This window comes from Balaenoptera musculus, chromosome 1 (assembly GCF_009873245.2).
Source record: "Balaenoptera musculus isolate JJ_BM4_2016_0621 chromosome 1, mBalMus1.pri.v3, whole genome shotgun sequence".
Classification (NCBI taxonomy): Eukaryota; Metazoa; Chordata; class Mammalia; order Artiodactyla; family Balaenopteridae; genus Balaenoptera; species Balaenoptera musculus.
This window is the reverse complement of record NC_045785.1, coordinates 47,594,173-47,618,980: the sequence shown is the minus strand read 5'-3', so window position 1 is coordinate 47,618,980 and position 24,808 is coordinate 47,594,173. Positions and strand designations below refer to the sequence as shown.

The 24,808-nt window shown below is 45.6% G+C and overlaps 1 long non-coding RNA gene across 2 annotated transcripts in view; it reads left to right on the top strand.

Moving 5' to 3' along the window:
• LOC118883809 overlaps nucleotides 1-24,808 on the top strand; it is a 109,836-nt gene that overhangs the window by 1,373 nt on the left and 83,655 nt on the right. For both annotated transcript variants that reach the window (XR_005017096.1, XR_005017095.1), the window contains exon 2: nucleotides 5,473-5,595. This is a non-coding gene — a long non-coding RNA (uncharacterized LOC118883809). The remainder of the gene's footprint in view (nucleotides 1-5,472; nucleotides 5,596-24,808) is intronic.

Sequence of the window (24,808 nt, the reverse complement as noted above, 5' to 3'; positions counted from 1 at the left end):
CCTACAGGATGAGCAGGGAATTCCACAGGCCAACAATGGACATTTCAGGCCCTGGGATCAGAAGGTCCAAAGGGGAAGAGATTCTGGCATCCACAGAATGTAATGAGGGAAGGCCCTTAGGGAGACCCCAGCCCTTCATTTTACTGAGGGAATAAATGGAGGCCCAGAGAGGGTACTTAATTATTTAAGATCGCGAAACGCAAGTGCCCAAATTGGGGCTGGAACCCCAGTACTCTGCCCTTTAATCTGTGGTCTGTCTTTATTAGTAATTTAGTAGTAAGACACAATGTAAGAGTTGTTCACACTTGTTCAGCACTTCCTAAACAAGTACTTTATATATATTCCTTTCTTTTAGTCCTTGGAACAACTCTATGAGGTAGACGGTATTTTACAAAGGAGAAAATTGAGACTGAAGGAAGTAACTTACTCAGGATCACACTGCAAGTCTGAGCCTGGAGCCCAGGCTCTTTCCTCTCTGCTCTAGTAGCGATAAGCAGATAAGGAAAGAAGGGTGTGACCAAAAAAAAAAAAAACCCTTTTCAACGTATGTATTTTTATCTCCCTTATTCAGACGAGAAACTGAGCTTCAGAGACTGTCAGTGACTTGCCTAAGGTCACAGAGCAATAAAGTGGTGGAGGGGGCAGTGACGACTACTCCTGGGTTCTCTCTACTCCTATCACAGCCCCCACCTTGGAGAGAGAAGCAATCAAAGCCCCTTGTCTCTTGATCACGTTTCACATCTTCCAGACAGCTCTGCCTTGGGATTGCCCTCTGCTGACCAAGTGGCTCTAGTCAAATCTTACTCCTCCATTGAGGAATTACCTATCCTAACAAGACAGGGACCTGGGTCTCCGCACTGCCAGTGTGGTGATTTTCTGCATTCCTCCTCACTTTCTCCTGCACAGCTGTGTCATCAGGGGATCTGGATCACATTATCCCCCAAAGACCAAAGTGTGAGATGCTTTTAGCTCCAGGGTCCTTTGGAGAAGCCACTTGGTCAAGCCCCTTTGGTTTAAGTTTGCAGGATAAGCATCAAGGGGCAAAGCCCGGTCAGGACAGCGGCGCTGGAGGCATGGGGCCTGCTTGAACTTCGTTAGCACCTCTTAAATCTGGGTGAAGAGTGACGAGTAGACAGAATTATGAATTGGGGGTGGAAAAATGAGTCTCCCCAAATATTTCTGTGCACTAGTAACCCTCACTGACCGAGTGAATAAGCTGCATGAGAGTGCTCAAAATTAATTAGGTTTACCTGGCTTGTCTTCACTGCTAAATAAGGTGTCTCTGAGGGCTTGGCTTCCAGAAGGGATGTTTGGAAGATGGGTTTCCACTGTGGAAGGAAGCTCTGGACCAGATCCCAGGAGGTCTGGGGGGCTCGAGCCAGCTCTGCCAATGACTGACTGTGTGACCCTGGAAAAGGCAGTTCATCTCTCTAAGCCCATCGTTATTCATTCACTCATTCTGTCATTCCATACACATTTCTGGAAGCGCTACTGTGGGCCTGTCACTGTCTTAATGGTTGAGACAACTTCTAACAGGACAGCCTCTGCAGTGGGAGACCTCATAGCTTCTGGGGGGAAATGATCAAGGCCAGAGACTGGGAGTGGATTCTAAGCTGCTCTGGGATATGGGTAAATGCCCGCTGGAAGAACTGATGTCAACAGGACCCTAGCCCTTATGGAAGCTCTGTGAACATTTGAAAAAGGCTCCTCCTTTTCTGGACAAATGTAGCCTCATACCTGGATGTACAGCTTGGCAAGCAGAGCCCAAGCAGATCTTTGTGTCCCCAGTTGCCTCCTAGGCTGATCACTCTTGCCTGGTGAACAACTGGCTTATCTGAACACAGCAGCCCTGAATGTCAAGATTGAGATAGAAAGGTCTAGTAGAAGGAAAAGGTGGCAGAGACCATTTCAGGCTCAGAAAGGAGTGTGTATAAACCCCACAGGCTAGAGAGAATGCTGCCTCCGCTTGGGGACTTGCCTGTGGTTCAGTGACTGGAAGGACGTGTGGGTGGTGTATTAATGGGGGGATCGAGGAGAGGTGAGGTTGGGAAGATTAGCAGAGGCTGTTTCTTCACTTATGAAGCAAACAGCTAGTGGGCATCAGTCCAAGTGTAGTGCCATCAATACTAGGGAAATAGTGAACAAAATCAACCCAATCCCCTTCCCTGGAGGAATTCACATTCTAGTGAGATCGTAATGGGCCTCCAGTGTCTATGATGGCATCATGAGGCCATATTGATTTCTGACCCACCTCCCCTCTAGCACTGTATGAGCCCCCAACCGAGATAATGTGTGTAAAAGGCCTTTGAGAACTGGGAACTTCTGGATCATTCCAATGAATAATCACTTTTAATCTTGTTTTTTTTTTTTTTTTTTGGCCGGACTGCGTGGCTTGCAGGATCTTAGTTCCCCGACCAGGGATTGAACCTGGGCCTGGCAGTGAAAGCACCAAGTCCTAACCACTGGACCACCAGGGAATTCTCAATCACTTTTAATCTTAATCTGAGTGACCAACACTTGTGCCCAGGAATTTAGGGGCCTGTTCCTGGCACCCACCTGATCCTACCTTCTGAGAAGAAGACACCTTTGGTCATGGTCCTGATGGAACAGGAAATGTGACCCCTTCCCTTGCTCTACTCTCAAGGCCCATCCTGACCAGGAAAGATCCAACCCTCTCTGGGTCAGCTGAGCAGGCTGGACGGCCTGTGACTTCCTGGGGCCTGTATAGGAATTCACTGGCTCGTTCTCAGGCTATGAGCATCTGCTGTGGTCCAAGGCTGTTTCCCTTCTGGCTGAAGCACCGGTGTGGATGAGAGAGTCACTTAAAAATCACGAACAAAAGGGAAGCTCTGACTCTGGGGTAAGAGAGGGTTATCCCCGGGCTAGAAGCTGTGTCTGGCCTGATCAATAAATAGGTCTGATTCGGTGAAAGAGGCTGATTCCTAGGCCTGGGAACTTGTCCTCTTCCTCACTCTGTGGCTGTAGACAAGTCAATTCCCCTTTCTGGGCACTAGTTGCTTCCTCTATTAACCAGGAGGTTGAACTTATTCAAACTTGAACAACAGAGTCATTTGACTTCTTCTGTGGGACCTCAGTATATAAAACAGATAAAAGCAGTGATGCTGCGGTTAAGGCAAGTGTTGGGGCCTGGAGATCTGCTGATCTCATCTTGTCCTGCCTCATCCTCCCCGGACTTCTCCCGCTACCAGATATTGTCCTGGAGTCAGAGTGGAATTTGGTTTGAAAATGAATGGATTAGATCATTTTTCCTCTAACTGGGCTCCTCTGGCCCCTGGGTTCAGGGTAGGGGTGAGGGCAATTAAAACGTTTTGTGATAATTTTGTGTATCCATTGAAATGGTTATCCAGCCCTCTCCCCATTCCATATAAACATAATTTGGATTATCTACTTGACCCTCCCCCCATCTCCATTTCTATGTATAGATGTGAGATTTCAGTGGCCCCATTGGACTTTCTATTTATGACTATGGCAGCACCATGAATAAGTCTAAAATGTTTTCCATTTCACTTTCCGGGCAGTGTGTTTCCCAAATTGGACAATCTGTGATTTTTTTTTTTTCCTTAAAAAGGATGTATTTGTTAGAAGACAGTAGCATAAACAAGATAGGAATTTATTTCTCTCTCATATGTGAAGTCCAGGTAGGCGGTCCAGGGATAGAATGATGGTTTCTTGAGCATCAGGACCCGAGCTCTTCCCGTCGTGTTGCTCTATAGTCCTCATCATGTGCCTTCCATCCTGTGATCCAAGATGGCAGCCCCAGTTCCTGCCATCAAATGTGCATTTCATCCAAAAGGAAGGAGGCAAGGAGGAAAGGAGGAAAGGGGAGAGCCTACCATTTCTTTTTAAGGGCAGAAGTTACACACATCACTTTTTTTTTCACATCCACTACCTATAGTTTGATCATATGGCCACCCCTACGGGAGGCCAAGAAATCTCTTTAGTTGGGCAGTCTTGTGACCAACTAAAAATTCTATCATTATGCAAAAGAAGAGAACAGACAAATGGGCCAAATGGAAATCTCTGCCAAGAGTCTAGTCATTTCTCAAGCTTGAGACACATGAATTTCTACACTTTTTTTTCTAGGTGTGAAATTCTGTGATGTGAGTAACATCTAAAAACTTCAACCTGGATAGGAGCTCAAGATTGCAGCTAATCCAGTCTCTTTCATCAAATGATGAAGATGTTATGGACCCATTTTACAGATAAGGCAACTTTGGGCCAGAGAGGTTAAGTGACCCACCCAGGGTTAACTTGGTCAGTAGCACAGGGAGAAGTTAATCTTGTGGAGATAATCACAGGAGTGGTGGGATTCACTGGGCACCTGAGAGGGCTCTTTTCTCTGTGCTTTTTATTGCTGCTCCCATGATGTCCTGGCTCTTCAGACCATACCTTGCCACGGATGCTATCATTTGGGGGATGAAGTGAACTCTGACCCAGGGATCGGATGTCCTGAGCGAGTCTGAGCTTTGCAGTCACACAGAGCTGGCTTTCAGTCCTAGTTCTTCTTCTTATGACTCTGCTGCCTTGGGCAAGGCATTTTCTCTTGACCTTAGTTTCCTCTTGTTTAAACAGAAGATAATATCCATCTCCAAGTTTTCTTCCCACCCTTCCTTCTTCCTTCCACCTTCCCCCCCCGCCCCCCCGCCCCTTTTCCTCCTTTTTTTCACTCATAGAATGAATAAATAAAGGGAACTGGTCTGGGACTTAGTACTTAGAAGTGAAAACCTAAGGTAGTTTCCTTCCTTTCTTCCTTCTTCTTTCCTCTTCTCCTTTCATATTCTTTCTCTTGTTTCAGTTTCATGTAAGTTTAGATTTTTTCCTGTGAGGTTCAATAATCATAGGACCCAGAGGACTAAAAAAAAATGTGGTAGTTGGTACGCACCAGATTCTCTTCAGAAAATGTGGTGCCCAGAAATAGTTGCCCTGACTGGTGAACTTCTACTTCCCTTTAACATTTCTTTTTTTTTTTTTGGCTTGTTTTTTGAATCAGGCAAGGAGAACGATAGTACCTCTTGGGTTTCCCCCTCTGACACCTTACCGCTGGACCCTGATGTGACTATTCCCTCCCTTCTTCTACGTGATTTCTGAACGCTTGAAAATGTTTATAAAATGTCATGCTTCCTGTGGGGTTTTCTCCCCCTTGTATTTAGCTCTGGTTTTCTATAAGCTCCTTGAGGACAGGGAATGGCCATCTGTGTATCCCCGCCTTTATGTGTTAGAGAAGTGAAAACTGAAGCCTGATTGGAGATGAACTTCCTCTGAGCAAGGACCCTGTGTTCTACTTCTTTGCCTTCCTCCTAGCACCTATGAAGAGCAAAGGAAGGAAAGAGGAGTGGAGGGAAGGAGAAAGAAAGTAGGGCAAGGGGGAGGAAGGGAGAAGGTGGGAGATCAACATTTAAGCACGAAAAGTACCAGCTTTTAAGAAAATGTTATCTCACTTAATCTTGACAGTGCACGTGTGAGACAAATTGCAGAGGATGAGATTGAAGCCCAGGAAGGTGCAGTCACTTGTCCAAGCTCCCACAGCGCATGCAAAGCAGAATGAGAAACGGAAACAAGATCTGTGAAACTGAGGTGAGGCTCTTATTCTTGAACCACGAGTCAGAGTTACTGACACAGTCAAGTGTGAGAATTAAATGCACTGTGTAGGAGGCTAGGTCTGTCTCAGGGATTCCTTTTAACAATAGTAATAATGAAGCTCTGTGACCCTGACAAAGTAGCCGGTTGTCTTGGAGCCTCAGTTTCCCCATCTCTAATGAAGGGGGCCCTCTGTGAGTGTGGGGGTCCCTCTAGGCTCTTGAGGTGCTGAGATTCAGCCTCTCTCCCTGAATTCCTCAACCATCAGTGTGAGCCATTTAAAAATGATAGATTCTTCCAGCAGGAGCAATGCCTCTTTAGCTAGGTCAGGCCAAGCAAACTTACTTGGGGTTTTTGAGGGGATTTCTCTTAATTGATTGGGGTGAGGAGTTCAGAGTTAAGTTGGAGGACTGGCTTTTCAGCTCCAAGCTGGAAGAGACTGGGGCCTGACATGATTTGAGGTTGCCTGCCCCCTCTTAGACGGCTGATTGGAGAACATTCTGCACCCAGCAACACTCCCTACTCCCTGGAGAGCACAAAGGGAGCTGATGTAAGCTATCTTGGTCCTGGAAGAAACGATGTCAAATTTCTGGGGCTTTCCTATTTTTACTCTCCCCATTGCCTGGTTGGTTTTCAGTGTTCTTTTGTTTTATTTATTTATTTATTTATATATTTGTCTGTCTCTCTCTCTCTCTTTTTCTTTTCCTCTCTCCCTCCCTCTCCTCCTTCCCTCCCTCCCTCAACTTCCTTTCTTCCTTCTTTCCTTCCAGATGTATTCTTATTCTCCGTTTAAAAACATTTAAGACAATAAGAGATTTTGAATGGTAATGCTCTCCAGAGTCTAGCTATCAGTGATTTTTTACGTCTTCTGATCATTGGTATTTTCTGTCTCTTCCTTATTCATTTAACTAAGACTCATTAATAGTAGCAATAGTTGCAATTGGGAGAACTTACCGAGCACCATTCTTTCAGGTCCCACAAGGCACTGCCTTCTTTCACCCAACACATATTTATGGACCATCCACCCATTTCCAGGCACCATCTCGCAAGAGATTCAGCCACAACCAAGGCAGAGTCTCTTTTCCGAACGGAGCTTACATCGTAGTTGGAAACACAGACAATGAGCAAGTAAACAAATATTTAATGTATTTTCAGGTTATTTAATTACATCTTCAAAACAACCTCATGGCAGGTATTATAAGCCCATTTTACACACACAGAAACACTGAAGTGTGGATAATGAAGTTACCTGCCCAAAGTCAAATGAGAAATTTGAATGTGCCCCAGCCTGTGGTCTTTGTAGGACCCAACGAAGCTTTTTATTGTTAGCCCAGAGGCAGTAAACTGTGAAGCTATGAAGCTGAAGCTCCAGGGCTCCTCACTTGCATGAGCCCTTTTTCAAGTCACTTCGGACCTAACTTTTAATCCCTTCCTTAGTGAGGGCCCATCACATTTTATAAGCCTCAGGCTTCACAAAACCTGGACCAGGCTTCACCAACATAAGGATTCAGAGACGATTCTAATTTTCCTCAAGAACTTAGAATCCAATGGAGGAGAAAGACATGAAAATAAAACATCATAATACATAGAGATGAGTGCTATAATGGAGGTGTTATGGACTAAATTGTGTCTGCCAGATTCATATGTTGAAGCTCTAACCCTCGATGTGATTATATATAGGCAGAGGGTCTTTAGGGAGGCAATTAGGTTAAATGAAATCATAAGGGTGGGACCCTCATCCCATAGCATTGGTGGCTTTGTAAGAAGAAGAGACAGCAGAGAGCTCTCTCTTCCTACACACATGGAGCAAAGCCCACGTGAGCACACAGAGAGAAGGCAGCTGTCTGTAAGCCAGGAAGAGCACTCTCACCAGAAACTGAGATTGCTGGCACCTTGATCATGGACTTCTAGCCTCTAGAACTGTGAAGAAATAAATTTTTCTCATTTATGCCACCCAGTCTGTGGTATTTTGTTGTGGTATCCTGAGCAGACTTGAACAGGAGGCAGGTACAAGGCAGATGGATTTGAGGATGGGGGAAGCATTCCGGGCGTAGGAAACAGCCTGAGTAAAGGTGTGGAGGCCTGAGATAGCACAGCATACCTGTAGAACCATAAATAATAACTGTACATACTCTGGTGGAGTACAAAGGCAGAGATAAACAGTGAAGGTGGGTGGGAGAAGGTGACAACCATGTGAGATGCCATGCTTAAGACTGGATAGGTGTGGGAGTGCCCCTTGTTTGCCCTTGAGCAGGGCAGAATCAAAACCATCACGGTGGCAGGAGGAAGAAGATGGATGAGAGGAAGGGAGACTAGTTAGGCGACTAATGTAATAGTCCAGGTACGAAAGGATGAGGCTATGAAGTAGGTCAGTGAGGTTGGAGAGAGGGAATGTTTTGGAACTAGGAGGAGAGAATGGGAGAGAGAAGAAGAGCTAGAATCATACTCGGGTTTCTCATTTGAGTATCTGGGTGGACGGTGCTTGGAATATTTTGGCCACATGTAAAGTGACTTGAATATATACATAGATTTAACTTACTTATGAGGAAAAGGGTTTGGAATTCTTGTATTTCAAAGAAATATTAGGTGGAAGTGTGCTATGGTCCTAGATCTGCAGGTTTGGTCAACTGGATGCTCTGATGTTTGGGAGCCAGCAGAGTGGGAATAGGGTGTCGAAGAGGCACGGGGGAAGATCTGCAGGTAGGCTTCATTAGCAACATCATGCTTCTTAATAGAATACTGGTTCTTTTTCTGTTTTGTTTGTTTTTTTCTTTTTCTTTTTTTTAATAAACCTGAAACTTGGACCAAGAAAGTTACAATGTCTTGGAAGGAGTTGGGGTCAAATTTGGTAACTGCTTGGCTTGGGGCAAAGAGTCTGGTCGAGTCCTAGTCCTGACTTAACCTACCATGTGCCTTTGGGTGAATCATTTACTGTCTCTGGGCCTCAGTCTCACCTTTTCAAAAATGAACCACTTGGGTTAAATGATCTTTAAATTCCCTTTTAGCGCACATATTTTATGTATCAATGTTTAACCAACATTATGTAAAAAATGTACACAAATCAAGAGTTTGGGGAAGATTAGAGTTTTATTTCCAAGGACAATGCCTAATTCAGTCCTGAAATGACAAGCTTTAACTCCTATGTCATTTCATCTCACCCTGGATTCACAGACTCATAGAGGAGTCTAGAGAGAAGAGATTATTTAGATACCATCCAGTTCAGTTTCTTGATTCCACTTTTGAAGGGAGTGAGGAACAGGAAGAGCATCACCCAAGGTCATACAGCTGGCTAATAGCAGAGTCAGGCATTGAACCCAAGTCTCCTGATGAGGGCCATGAGGTGCGTATAACCACCAGCTTACTCTGTAGACTCTGATGTGAGTGGTATCCCTGGAATTATGGAGGCAGAGATCCTGCTTTTGACCCCCACTTCAGCACCCCTCTCATTCTATGTATCTAATTGTTTAAAATGCCTCCTCCACCCCCCTGGATACCTGGCACCCTCACTTCTTCCCTTTCACTTGCCAGCTGAAATTCTATTCATCCTTTAATACTCAGTACAAATGTCACCTCCATGGTCCCCTTTCTTCCCTTTGTACGTACCTTTATGGCCATATATACATAACACACTGCATGGGAATGGTTTCTTACTTATCTCTCTACTGCTAGCCCAAAAGGTTGGGAACCATGTTTTATTCATCTCTGTGCTTCTAACATCTATCTAGCCCAGGTGTTCAACTAATGTCCATGGAATGAATGAATACAATGGATAAATGATAGCATGAGTATAAACTGAGGTCTGCTGGAGAATATAGAATCAAACAGAAAAGGCTTAGGAAGCCATGTCCCATGAGGTGTAAATGAGGCTAGGGTTTTCCTCTCATCTGGTGATTTCTTGGACCTACAGGTCATCACCCTCATTAAGGACAGCTCTGCTAAGCTATAAGCAGGAAATGCCTTGGTATCAGGCCCGATGGCCCATATTGAAGACATAATCCTTTGGCCCGTGACTCACCAATGGATTCCAGAAGGCTCAGTGTGGGTGGCCTTCCTCAATCAATCAATGGTTGGGCGTCCCAGCTTGTGATTGGATCCAAGCCACCCAAGCGTATAGGTCTCTTAGATGCAGGCTGTATGGAGACTTCTGGCCACCAGGCCTGTATAAGTTGTAGCCACCCACCAGGAGATGCAGAGAAGCATCCATAAAATCCAGCTTTTATGACCACTGACAACCCCTTGAGCATGGTTAATATGATTATTTAACATTTATGAGACATCCTCCGTGCAGGGCTAAGGGAAAGCCCATTTGGCAGCCTCAACACAAATGGATGTTTCTATGTAACCCCACGAAGGTGATCCCTCCTACCCAGATTAGTTCATTTGCAACTATATTCAGGAGCTCATATAGGCCAGGGCAAAATTCAATGCATTCTGTAAAACATCAATCTAGGCATTAACCCAGGGGAACTTCAGTTAACCAAAACCCAGCAAAGGAAAACCCTCAGTTAATTGGATCTTGATTTTTGCGCTTCTACTGATTTGTTCTATGAGTGATGTTGACTTGCAAAGTATTTTGTTCAGCCTTTCTCATTCAATAAAATATATGAGCTCCTGACTTTATGCCAGACCCTGTGTCTGCTCTCTGCATTGTAGAAATAAATAGACAGCCTGTGCCCCCAGACAACTCAATCTTGGGGGGAAGAGAGGCATGGCAATAAAAATATAGTCTTATAGGTGATGTGTAAGAGCCAAGTTCACAGAAGAGTAGAGGCCTAGAGGAAGGAGTGGTCAACAGGTTAGGCAAGCTTTATAGGAGGAAAAGCTTAAGATGGCATTTGATTGGTGATGACAGTTTCAGGATAGGTGGATATGGACCTTACAGGAAGAGGAAATGAATGAACAAAGGTACCGGAAGGTGAGATGCCATAGGATATTCAGGGAATGCTAAGCCATGCGGACAGGCTGGAATCTATGGTGTGAGGGGATGAGGTGGGAAATCTAGGCAAGGGCTAGATTATAAAGGGCTTTGCCCATCGTTTAAGAAGTGACTGCTGCGTTTGGAAACACTGGTCATCCCCTTCTCGGAATGCTCTCCTCCCTTGGTCTGGGTGACATCACATTCTGATGGAGTAGCTCCTACCTCTTTGGCCATGCCCCCTCTGTTATTTACATGGAACTATCTTTCTCTGCCCACGTTTTTTTTTTTTAACATCTTTATTGAAGTATAGTTGCTTTACAATGGTGTGTTAGTTTCTGCTGTAGAACAAAGTGAGTCAGCTATACATATACATATATCCCCGTATCTCCTCCCTCTTGCGTCTCCCTCCCACCCTCCCTATCCCACCCCTCTAGGTGGTCACAAAGCACGACTCTGCCCATGTTTTAATGCCAGTGTTCCTCCCCTGTTTTTTTCTCACTCTAGACCCTTCTCTGAGCAATTTTCCCACTGCAGTGATTCCCCAAATGCAGATAAGTTCTTTCCTGAACTCCAGATGTGTACATAGATCTAACTGCCTAGTGGACGTCTCTACCCAGTGGGGGTAGCCCTTTGTTCTCTAAACCTTCATTCTTCATTTCCAATCTTATGAAAAGCATCAATATCCAGCCCCTTGTTGTAGCCTCTGACCTGGAACTCTCCTGGACTCCTTACTTTCCTTCATAAGTCACATCAAGTCCATCAACCATTCATTCATTCAGCCCCTAGACATTTATGGAGTTCTGACTTTTTGTCAGAGCTTTAACCAGCAGCTGGTGATGTGGAGATAAGTAAAACAGAACCCTGGCCCCTGAGGAGGAGTCAGAAGAAAGGGACATGAACAGGTGGCTGTCACTCTGGGAGAACAGTGTAGCAAGAGGGGGCTGTGGGAGTATGGAGAAGGCACCTGCCCCAGCTGGGTGGCTGGCCTGGTGTGAGGGAGAACTGGCAAAACTTCCTCCAGGAGATGATTACCTGTGCCGGCCCTCAAAGAATGAGTAGCAGTAAGGCCGGGCAATAGCGGGTGGGAGATGGTGAGGGAAGAGAGTCATTCCAGGAAAAGGGAATAACATGAGGAAATGAATGGAGATGTAAATGGCACAGTGTGCCTGTAACTACAAGCAGTTGAGAGCTGCCGGAGAGAAAAATGGGAGGTGGTAGGAGAGGAGGAGGTGAGGTTGGTTATAGTTACGCGGGGCCTCGTGTCCCCTGATGAAGAGTCCGGATGTATCTCAAGGGAAACAGGAACCCGGCATTTGGAGCAGGGGTCTGACCTGATCAGGTTAATTGTGCAGGAAGATCACGCCAACAGATGGGGTAGGTTGTCAGGGGAGGGAGGGCCTGCTCCAATAAGAATACCAATGCAAGAGGTGATGAGGCCAGACCTGGGGCAGGTGCTCCAGGAATGGGGAGGGAGTGCTCCTGGGGAGACGTGTCTCAAGTAAGGTCAGCTGCCTTTGTTCATCATTTGACTATGGGAATGATCCAAGGATGGAATGAAGGGACTGAGTTTTTTCCGCCTGAATGAGAGGTGGATATTGTTGGTGTATTTGGGAACACAGGGGTGGAAGCAGGCTTCCTGGGGTAAGAAGAGCCTTCAGTTTTAGACCACTTTTGAGATGTTATACCCCAAAATGCTTTGTAAGCTTGATTCTCTTCACATGGCGGACTGGGGCTGCCTGCAGCTCCTGGATCTGACCTTGACCTCTCTGGGTTGAATCCATAACTTTGATCTGGGCACAGAGGCCCAGAACAGAGCAGAGAGCTGCTGGGAAATGTGGATGGTGGGAGTGAAGTCACCAGTCACCTTTGATGACCCACAGGCTGCTGGCTGCAGTGGGACTCCTGCTCCCTGCCATTTCCCGCTAGGAATGTGGAGCCATTGGAGAGATACAACCACCCTCCAACCACACCAGCAAGGGGGAACTTCTTGAACCCTGTCCGTCCCTGCCTCCGTGCCCCTCCACCTCCACGTGTTTCTCATTAAAGGGCTGACGGAGGGGCTGCTGTGGTTCGTGGATTTATCATTACTCTGTCCTCCTCCAACTTAATCCTCCAGAAAATCTTACGGTCTTAAAGGGAAAGGGGCTTTGACGAAGAGCGTGCGGTTCTCAGGGAAAAGCGGGTTTTAGGGTTCTGTCTAGATAATGGTTTCCTCTTCTCTTTCTTTGTTCTGCGTTTTGTTCATTTTGTTTTAAAGGACAGGTGTTTCCTGTTGTCTTTGGACAGAGTAGCATCTCTCTGGTATTTTCTTAGAGCGAGTGAAATGGGGTCAGCCTGAGGGAAGGTTGGTGAGCATAGGGGTTGCCAGCCCTGAGCCACTCCTTCCTTGTCTGTAAGAGGTTGGCCTAGATGAAGTCCGAGTCCTCTTAGGTCCAAGAATCTAAGATATGGTTCCGAGGGTCAGTGAGGTGGGGTGGCAGCACCATGAATAGAAAAAGCAGGGAGCTGGGAGTCCTCGCTCTATTTGCCGGCTGTTGAGACCCCGGGCAATTCAGCTCACCTCCCTGAATTAGGATTTTCCTATCTGTCAAATAAAGATAATTATCCTATTTGGGTACTTTCAGGCTGTTGTGAGGAACAAATGGAAATGTCAGAGGGTAAAATATGTAAAGGACTGTGCACGTCAAGGAACTTGGGCCCAACTGGTGACTTTGCTCAGCCAGCTCCTTTGACAATTTGAATTGGGCCAGTTGAATTGTGGCCTAGAACGTGGTCAGTGGGAATAGTGTGAATAGCCAGTATCCCTCCTCAGTGAGACCCAAATTTCCTCATCAGTACCATGAGTACAATAATAACTATCCCACAAGGTTGTAGTGAGGAATAAATAATGTAATTCCATTCACCTCTTCTTCTATCCACCCATCTGTCCATCAGTCCATCCATCCATCCATCCATCCATCCATCCATCCATCCAACCATCCATCCATCCATCCAACCATCCATCCACTAAACTTTATTGCACACCTGTTGTTCACCAGTTTCTGTGCTGACCTCTGGGTACCCAGAAATGAATAGGACATAATCCTGTCCTCTGTGAAAGCACAATCTAGGTACAGAGACATAAAACTAACCAAAAAACTTATAAAACAAGGAGTTCAGGGACACACATGTACTCCAGGTGTTTGGGAGCCCAGCATTTAGCTTAGTCTGTGGGTCAACAAAGTCTCCTTGGAAGAGATGGCATCTGAGCTGAGACTAGAAGGATGAATCAGCCAGGTACTGGGAGGGTTGGGAGAGGGCACAGGCGAGGTAGGCCACCGTCCAGACAAAGGGACCAACGTGGAGTATTCTTTTTTCATAACTTTGCATGGCTTATTCCTCACTTCTTTCAGGCCTCTGCTCAAAATGTCCCCTCCTCACAGGCATTTTCTCTGAGCACTTTGGTCACTCTCTATCCCTTTGTCCTGCTTTAGTTTCATTTACATCACTTATCATGACCTGAAGTCATAGTATATTTATTTTTGTGTACTTAGAGTCTGTCTTCTCTGTTGGAAGGTAAGCTCAATGTGGGCAGGGACCTCACCTGTCTTGTTCAGTGCCAGATCCCCATCCCTTCAGGTCTGATGCTGTATTAGTAACAAGGTACTATAGGCTGGGTGGCTAAAGCAACAGAAATTTATTTTCTCATGTTTCTGGAGGCTAGAAATCTGAGATCAAGGGGTCAGCAGGGTTGGTTCCTTCTGAGGTTCTTCTGAGGAAGAATTTGTTCTGTGTCTTTCTCCTAGCTGCTGGTGGTTTGCATCAATCTTTGGTGTTCCTTGTTTTGTAGACACATCACCTTGCTCTCTGCTTTCATCTTCATGTGGCATTACCCCCGTGTGTGTGTGTGTGTGCCTGTGTCCAAATTTTCTCTTTTTATAAGGACACAATTCCCTGTATTCCAGTGTGACCTCATATTAACTAATTACATCTTCAATGACCCTATTTCCAATTCAGTTCACATTCGGAAGTACTGGAGGTTAGGACTTTAAGATATGAATTTTGGGGGGACACAATTCCACCCAAAAAACACACATAGTAGATAGTCGGGATATATTTGTTGAATGAAGGAATGCATGGATAAAGGCACAGAGGCAGGGATTAGCATGGTGCCTCTGGGGAACTCTGGGTTGCTTGGGATTCTTGGAGCTTCAAGGGCAAGGCAGGGCCTGGTAAGAGCTGACACCCAGGAGGTATGTGTACCTCTTCTTTAGCACATGGGAAGCACCCAATCAGAGGTAGATGCTACGATTTTAATTTCTACTGGTTTTTAGGTGGATGCATTGCTATCTCCGTGGCAATGCATCCTTGCTTCTGATGTATCGCAGTTCACAGCATGGCAGAGCTGAGTGTTAGCAATCTGGGCCAACACCATCCTGTTTACCAAGAACCATATGCGCACCAGCTTACTCAGCAGGTCCCAGAGGCCCATGTCTTATATGAGGCCCTCTAACCTGGTCATCTTTTCTTTACATCCCAACAATGGGCTGCATTCTGCCCTCTGATAAACAGCCTATCATTCATGACCTGAGATCAGTAATGGTTACAGGGGTTCTGGTACATTTCCTTTAGGGTCATAACCACTGAGACACAATTTCTGATTAATCAACCCTTGTGATACAGCATGGGCAGGGTAACAGAACATAAATAGCAAAGGAAACCAAGATTAATGTGCAAATGTCCCTGAGATATCAGGATAGGAAGTTGGGAAAAAGCCAAGAGGGCTTCTTGGATAATAAGCTGGAGTCAGATGGCTGTCACCTCAGAGCGGAGTGAAAAGGGCTCTGGTGTTGATTGCCTGTCATGAATCCAACCTCTGCCACCTACGAGCTCTGGGATCTGGGGTAAGTCATCCTCCCACGGTGAACCTCAGTTTCCCCAGCTCAAAAGTGGGGATCGTATGACCTGCGTCATTGTGAAAACGCGAGAGAATGCATGAGAGTTTAACAGAGACTGTGGCGTTTAACAAGAGCTCAATGCATGGTAGCAACAATAATATCGCACACAAATTTAGCACTTATGATGGGCAAGGCATTATTCTAAGTGATCTAACCCCATGAGGTGGGTACGATCGTAAAACTCACTTTGCTGTTGGGAAAACTGAGGTTCAGAGGGTTTAAGTAAATGCCCAAGGTCACATAGCTACTAAGTGGTGCAGCTGAGATTCACACTCACGCAGTTTTTCCTAGAGCCCCTGCTTTTAATGATTATGCCGTGTTAACTGTTGGCCTAATTATAATTGACGTTAATATTCTTTAGCTATATGATGAGAATTTGGGGCATTTTCAATCAAGAAAACTGGAGGTAAGATAAATAACAAAAGTTATTAAACGATTCCCATGTGCCAGGCAAAAAAATACTTATCTCAATTAACCCTCACGCGCAGGCTGGAGAAGATGTATTATCACCTGCGTTTTAGAAATAAGGAAATCATGACTCAGAATTATTATGCAGCTAAGATTCAAACCAAGTCCATCTGGGTTCAAAGCCCAAGCTCTTTCTACCACACCAGCTGCCTCCGGGAAATTGATTGGAGATACATTGGAGGGGCTGCATGACATCCAGAGCCCTATCCCTAAGGGGTGACTAAAACATGGGAGGCCCTTCCTGACTTGCGTCAGAGCTGAGTTAGTAAGGAAGACCATTTACAGGTTCACGAGACACTGGGTCCAAAATGAGTAAGAAGTCAGACTCCCAAAGGAAGTTAAGAGGGCAATAGGAAAAATACTGCTGGGTCTTGATGGTCCATGAAAGTGCAGAGGAAACGTCAGCAAGTAAGGAAGATGGATAGGAGAGCTTATATTTAAAACTGACTGGAGGTAAGGAAGGAAGCGATCAACCTAATTTTAGAAAGCCTTAGACTCTGAGGCTCCTAAGGTTTGAGACTGGGAATTCGGGTGAGGATTATTTGCCATTCATCATCCATTGGCCTCTGGAGGAGGAGCTGGGGCTGATTCAACTTGGAGGTATCCTCCAGTGGGGTAGAAAAAGGATGAGCTTTGAAGTCAGGGAGATCTAGTGTTGAGCTACATTTGGTCAACACTAGAGGTGAGGTGGGAAAGGCATTACCAGTTGTCGTCAACAGGGTCTCAATTAAAGATCTGATTTATTCAAGTATCTGAAAACATTCTACAATGAAAACTGTTATTAGATGCTGCTTGTACTGTGCTATGGACCACGCGTATACTGTCATACTGTCTTCAGAAGACTTGAAATGCCAGTGATAGTTTAAAAACTGTACACCTGATGGAGAAGGAAGATGATGTAATGTTTCATCTGGATCCAGAGGTGCATCAAACTAAAGGACTGCTCCAACTGGCAAACAGGTGTTTCATGTTGGTATCCAAGAAGAAGTGGTTGATAATGGACAGTTCAGAAATGCTTCCCCAAAAGGTGGATGGTTCTTTAAAAAGTTTCAGGTCACAACCCTTGCAGAAAACACTGACACCCAACACACTGATTCTTGGTCCAGGAAACACGGGTCTTCCACGTATCAAAAAAAACAAAAACAAAAAACTTATTTCGTCTCTCTGTGGCTTGGCTTCCTCGTCTATGAAATGGGACGGTAGTATCTGCCTGACACAGTTTTTGTTAAAGATTAAATGAGAAAGATGGAAAGGGCCTAATAAACTGCCTGGTCCATGGTGGGCACTCAATTAATGTTCATTGGGTGAATCTCATGGGGAGGTGAAATGTTTGTAGAAGGAAGTCTTCACTGAAGCACGATAAGAGTATCATCAGTAGATTCTAATTTCTTTAGATCAGAGGAGGTTTCCATGTCTTCTGTGTTCTGTTTTTGCCCTTTCCCTTATTCAATGCCTACTACGCTCTGAAGGCTCTAAGAACGCTTAATAACTGCATGAGTATAAATGCATATACTCAAACCCTGGCATAAAGTATTGTTGCTAATTACATAATGCACACTGAAGTTTACATTATAGGACTTTAATGCCATTAGCTCTTTTTTTTCTTCAAAACTGAGGTATATTTATGTTTCTTTTTCCTGATTTCAAAAATAATGTAAAAGTTGGTTGAAAATAATTCTGTTAATTCAGGATGATGTGGAGTAGCAAGTAAAAGAATTCTCTCTAATTTGACTTCCCAGACATAACCATTTTTTGTTATGTGTATGTGCTTCCAGACTTTATTCTGTATGCATATAAACCTATATGTTGCATTGTATGTACACACACAGACACAGACACAGACACACACACGCACACACACAAACCTTAGTGCAGAATCTTGATCTCTAGCTGAGCACATTGCCACCCAGAATAAAGACTACATTGCTCAGCCTCTGTTCCAGCAATGTGTGTGCAGGGGGCTAAGTTCTAGCCAATAGCATATAAGCAGACAGGTTGTGCAGCACCAAGAAGGTTGCTTAAGAGAGGCTGATGGAGATGGGAGGTGTGTCTTTTCAGCCTTTTTTCCTGCCTGCTTCTGACCTACAAAACAGATGTGAAGGTAAAGTTTCAGCAGTCATCTTAGGCCGTGAGGGGACTCTGAGGATGGAAGCCACACATTGGGGACCAGAAGAGAGTAGCTGAGGCATTGATAACTTAAAGGAATAGCCATACCATTCCCATGGTCCTTCTCCAGGTCTTCTTAACATTGGAGAATAACTCCCTGTGATTTTAAGCCACTGTGATGAGGTCTTCTGTTACTGGTGCCTGGACACTAAGTATCTAAATGATACACAGTTCTTCCCCACCCCTTCCGCTTAACTTTATATTACATATATTTTCCCCTGTCAATGCAAAAACAAATCTACTATGTTCTTTTTCATGACTACATAAATATTCCATTGTAAGGATTTATTGTTAATTTTCTCAATTCCTCATTGATAAAACTCCTAAGTTCTTAATTTTTGAAAATGATAAACTGTGTGGAACATAAATCTTTGTGCACAAAGATTTGTGCATTTTAGTATTTTCTTAGGATAGGAAGAGGAATTTTAGGGCTAAAAGAGATGTGCATTTTAAATTGGTAATTTAATAACATTGATAAATTGTGCATTGTAATTGATATGTATTGCCAAATTGTCTCTAGAAAGGTTGTTTCAAGCTATACTTCTGCAGGTAGAATTAAAAAAAAAATTGTGTCATGAGATTTTTCATACATGCAAGGCACAAAGAGGAACATACAAAAATCTACATACATACTATTCTGTTTAAGAAGTAGAACATTTCCACAACGGCCTGAAGTGTCCTGTGTATCTCATTCCAATGGGACCATCCAACTCTTCTTACCCAGTGGGCTAGTGTCTCTCCTGATCTTTCAACATCCCTTGAGGCCAATGGGTGAATCTGTAGGATTCTTTTACTTGCAAACCATGGACACTCTCCCCCACTCAAAAAGAATGCATTGGTGCATACAATTTAAATGTCTGGGGTAGAACTTGTTGGAGGGAGGGGTCAAAGGATGTCATCAGGACCCCATCTCTCTTCCTCTCTCAGGCCTCCTTTCCTCCACGCTGGCAAGATGGCGGCCAGCACCGCCAGGCCTGCATTCTTCAGGTTCACATCCTGAACCTGCAGGAAAAAATAGTGCATCTTCCCAGTAGCTCCCACGTAAGACCTGGATTCATTCCAATTAGATTAACCAGAGTGCTGTGCCCATCCTGAATATATCTATCTCCCATTATGGATTTGTCATCTGGAACCTCTCAAACCCTTCTGATGTTCATTTATATTTTTCTGCCTGAGATGGGATAGCAAACCCCAGGGTTAACTACCTTTTTGGTAATGTGGTCCCTGGCAGAGGATACAAGGATAAGCAACGCTAACATTTACTGAGTGCTATAATGTGCTGGGCCCTTATCTCATTCATCTGCAAGGTGGGTATGATGTCCGTTTTGTAAAATGGAGAAAATAGTGGCTTAGAGAAGATGAATGGCTGCCCTGAGCTCACACAGCTTGTGTGTTGGGACTGGGGTCTAACCCCAGGGTTCTCTCATTCCAGCGTCCAGTGGAAACACGGCCATGACATGCTGTCTCTCTTGCAATAGGCATGCATTCACCTCACAAGGCTGATGTAAACTGAAGCACTTCACAAACATTAGTGCATTGAACTCATTGTGATGTCCTAAATTTACCTCCTTCAAACCCCCTGGGGGAGGAAAGGAGACAGTTTGGTAATTGGCCTGGTAATTCTGAGTAAACAGATCAAGTAAGGGCTGAGAGAGACAAGTTATTTCCTGAGCTATTTTTTTCTTTATTTCTACAAGTAAGTTTTCAGGGGATATCTACAATTGTTTAGAATTTTGAGAATCATATAAAACACTTAGAGTAAAGATTTACTCTGGGCATGCTGAGCGGACCCTACAAGGTATGATGGAAAGAAGCAGGATTCAGGCTAGACGGGTGGGGTTTCCAGCCTGCTTCTGGCTGTTGCTGGCCCCACTATGTAACGTGGAGCTGGTCCCGTCTCCTTGATGACCTCGGTTTCCCCACGGGTTCAACACGGGCTTTGGATAAAGACATGCCCATCCTACAGCTTTTCATCTGTAGAATAGCTGTGGGGTAAGGGTGATTAGGAGCTGCTGGTAACCCCGGGCTAACCAAGTGTTATCCGTGAGCGTCTCAGGAAGAAAAGAAAATATCTTCCATTGGCTGTAGGGCAACCTTCTTGTGGGCTGAGGAGGAGCTGAGGAATGGGACCCTAGGGGTTTTCCTGCTTCTGGGAATATTTGGCTTTGGTTATTCCCCAGCCAAAAGCTTCATGACCCCTGCAAGGAGTCACTTGGAGTACCTGACCAAGCTCCAGTTTGAATGTGAGGAATATAGGTCATTAGCAAGAGGCTTTAATGTCCCGTAAACTGGCTTCCTGGAGGGGAGAGCTCACCACAGCATAATCAAGCTGTTACGCAGAAGCTCAGCCTATTTCCAGCCAGGGGCACACAGAGGTTCTGGAGGAGGGGCAGTGCCAGGAGGCGGGAGGAGCACTGGACTGGGGGTCAGGGGCTCTAGTCCAGGCTCTGCCACTGAACTGGGCAAGTCACTCCCTCTCCTTGGGGCTCATTTTCTTCATTTTCAAGATGAGAGGTGGTTATGGGTGTGCTTTGGGACTTTCCAGCTCAGACAAAAACCACACGAGGAAATGAAGTGAACAGATTATGGCGCCACCTTGCCTGAGTTCTGTGGCAGCCTTGCTACTCACTGTCTTTGTGTCCTTAGGTCATTTATTTAAACTTGCTGTGCCTCAGTTTTCTCATCTGTAAAATGGGAATACTCAGCGTTCACACCCCATGGAGTTTTGTGATGATTCAAGGTAAAGCCCTTCAGGTAGTGCCTGGATAAAGTAAGCACCCTCCACGTATAAACCCTCACAGTGATCATCACCCACTCCATAGCAGGCAGCACCCTCTGTTTGGGGACTTGGGGGAGCAGACCTTCTGGGGTTGGGACCTCAGGCCTGCAAAGCTCTGGCAATGCATGAGGCTTCCTGTGGCAGTGGGAAGATGCCTTTATACTCAACTCTGTCTACTGGGGACTCTATGGGGGAGGACGCCCCTCAGCAAGGAAACCCCTGGGAGGTCAACATGTAAGACTTGCAGGTCTCCTGCCAGGAAGAGGGGAGGGCAAGAGAAAGGAGAGAGAGAGGAGGTGGAAAGATAGGACCAGGCCGACTTGGGTTCAAGTCCTGGCTGTGCAGTGTCCTTGCTGTGGGAGCCTTGAACGAGTCTCTGGATTCATCTGAACTTCACGTTGCACTTCTGTAAGATGAGAGCACGGTGCCCAGGCCGCAGATCTGTGCAGCGTGTGAAAGAAACAGCAGGGTGAGAACATCTTGCCTGGTGGCAGCTACACCAGGGATGCTCAACAGGTATCAGTCGAATGTGAATCAGAGGCATGGAGGACGCAGCCTGTGACTGCACCAGGGTGCTCGGAGAGGAGGTGGTGGTGTGTGCATGTGTGCATGTGCCTGTGCAGGTGTGGCACAGTGGAGGTGGGGGGAGGGAGAGGAAAGGTCTGCCTCTTACCTTATGACCTGTCCAGGTCTCTTCATCCTAAACACCCCTGCCGTGGTTCCTGGCCACACGCCTCCCACCGAACACTGGCTGCAGCCTCTTAACTGGCCTCTCTGCCTCTGGTCTCACACGCTGCATATTCTCCTTCACCTTGTGATCAGAGTCATCATTCCAAAATGGAGATCTAGTGTCACTCCTTGGTTCCTCGCTGTCCTCAGGATAAGTAACAAAGCCCTGGGCCAGGATGTCTTCTGATTGTCCCCTGCAAGGCCACCATCCTCCCTTCTCCTCCTAGGACCCTGACACCCAATGGGCCCACCATGTTCATGTTCCTAGCTGGGTTCAGCCAATGAAGCCCCGGGAGATGGGAGGGAAGGAGGAGAGCGGTCAGAGCACCGACCTCCTGCTTCCCTCCTGCAGGTTCCCGGGGGAGGATTGTTTCCCTCTGCCAAAGGCCACAGCTCCTGTCACTGTCTTCCCTGTACCCTGCCTGCTCTGGCCCCCTCAGGCTTCAGGGTGGCACCGGCTACTAGCCCATGAGCACTGCAGCATCCATTATCAATTTTCCTGCTCCCTGGCCACACTTTGTGTAAAGTTTCTTACACTTTTCTTAAGTCACTCAAGTGAATGTGCTGTCTCTTTCCTGCTGTGACCCTGCCTGATACATACTGCTTACAAGGCCCTATATGCTCTGCCCCAGCTGGTCTCACCCCTGCACCCGATGTGCCCACTTCTCCCTATTAGTCACACTGACCAGCCTCTTTCTCACCCCAGAGCTTTCCCACAGTTGGAGTTTCCGCCAGGATCACTTTGTTACTCTGTACCTGCTTCCTCCAAGAAGCCCTCCTTGATACCCCCAGGCTCAGTCGGAGCCCCTCCTCTAGCTCCACGGGTCCGTTTGTACTCCCCACATCACCACAGCATGAATCATGATACTGCAGTTGCCTGCTTACCTGTCTTTCTTTCCTACCAGATGTGGTAGGTAGATATGTGGACCCCATATCTTGCTGGTGGAGAGTAAGTAGAGGTTAAGGGCACAGACTCTGGAGCTGTCCCTCCTGGGTTCACTTCCAGCTCTCCACTTCTCAGCTGTGTCTGTGGAGCCTTAAGCAAGTCACTTAACCTCTGAACAGTTACCGCATCTGTAAAATGGGGATATAGAAAATATTTACCTTTAGGGTTGTTGTGAGGATTACATTAGTTAATATATGTAAAACTGAGTATTTTTGTAATTCCGTATATTAACTAAGTCTGTATATATATAACTGTTAATATTAACTCATATATGTCATACTTAGTTTTACATAAGTTAACTTAGTTAATATAAGGAACCTAATGTATGGAGTTATTAATTAATTTGGTTAATAACTGGTACCCAGAAAACATTAGGTTTTTTAAAAAAATTTTTTGGCCATGCCGTGCAGCATGTGGGATCTCAGGTCCCCGACCAGGGATCGAACCCACATCCCCTGCAGTGGAAATGTGGAGTGTTAACCACTGGACCGCCAGGGACGTCCCAACATTAGGTATTATGGTCAGTTGGTGACACAAAGTGTATGCTCACTGACGATAAATGGATTCTATGTGACAGGTGTGTCATTGCACAATACTGTACTTTCCCATTTAGTTTTTACGGCAGGCTTGGGAGGAAGAGAGTCTAGAAATTCTTTTTTTTTTTTTTTTAACATCTTTGTTGGAATATAATTGCTTTACAATAGTGTGTTAGTTTCTGCTTTATAACAAAGTGAATCAGTTATACATATACATATGTTCCCATATCTCTTCCCTCTTGCATCTCCCTCCCACCCTCCCTATCCCACCCCTCTAGGTGGTCACAAAGCACCGAGCTGATCTCCCTGTGCTATGCGGCTGCTTCCCACTAGCTATCTATTTTACATTTGGTAGTGTATATATGCCCATGACACTCTCTCACTCTGTCCCAGCTTACCCTTCCCCCTCCCCGTGTCCTTAAGTCCATTCTCTACGTCTGTGTCTTTATTTCTGTCCTGCCCCTAGGTTCTTCAGAACCATTTTTTTTTTTTTTTTTTTTTTAGATTCCCTATATATGTGTTAGCATACGGGAGAGTCTAGAAATTCTATCCCTACTTTACAATGAGGACACTGAACTTGGGCGGACTTGCTCAGGGATCCACAACTGACACAGAGCCGAGGGGCAGTGGAGCCCGGATGTGGAGGCCCCTGTCTGGGCACCGTCGCCCTCGGCTGCCCCAGGGAGTGAGGTCTGTGTGCTTCAGCTCTGGCTGGGTCTGTTCTCGGAGGGGGGAGCTGCAGAGCGAGTGGAATCCAGGGGCTTTAGAGGCCTCAGCTTTGGTCACTTTCCCTGAAAGTCTCTGAGTCACCTTTGGGGTTTTCCAGGCTATAAGCTCCTGAAGGGTTGAAAAAAAAGCCCAACGTGTCGCAAGTTCTGAAACCAACTTGCAAGTACAAGTTCTGTTGGCCCAGACATCCATCTGAGGAATACAGGATGGAAAGGGAGAGCCCCAGGCAGTGAGACCAGAGGGGAAATGAGCCTTTAATGTGCCAATGAAGAGTGACAATAATAATTCACCTAAGGTTCATAAGAACATTTATCCAGTTCTTATCCAGTGGCAAACGGTTCTCTAAGAACGCTCAGCGTGCTGCCTTTTGGTTGGCTGCCTCTGTGTCTTTTGTCCTTGTCACTGGACATCCTCATTCAGCTCCTGAACCCTGGACCCCAGCTCAGACACACCAAAGGAGCCCCAGACGTGGCGGTGGATTGATGGGCTAAATACGAGAATGGGTCTAGTTTTCTTGGTCCCCACATAACTCTGTTTTACAGATAAGGAAACTGAGATTCAGAGGGGTTAAATGCTCTGACCAAGGTGACACCATTAATAGAGGGAAAGACTGGAGAGTTGAGGCATTTCCCCCAGGAGGTGTAATGGAGAGCAGGCACCAGACCAGGGTTCATAGTCCCAATCTGCCAGCTACCTGCTGTGTGATTTTGTATAACTGACTAAGCCTCTCTGAGCCTCAGGGGCTGTGTTGGTGAAATGGACACAGTAGTAGTAAATATTTTATTGAGTTGTTGTAAGGATTAACACAATGCGTGCAAAGGGAACTGCATATTGGCACAAAGAACTCCGTAAGTGTTGATTACTGTATTTCTTCTTATCGTCCTTTTTAATTGCTATTATTTCTTACTATTACGTAAAAAAAAATTACTGCAGAGTTAGTTACTTTTATCATTGAATATATGCCTGGTATACAGCTGAACTGCAACAAATTAGTTTCTTTCC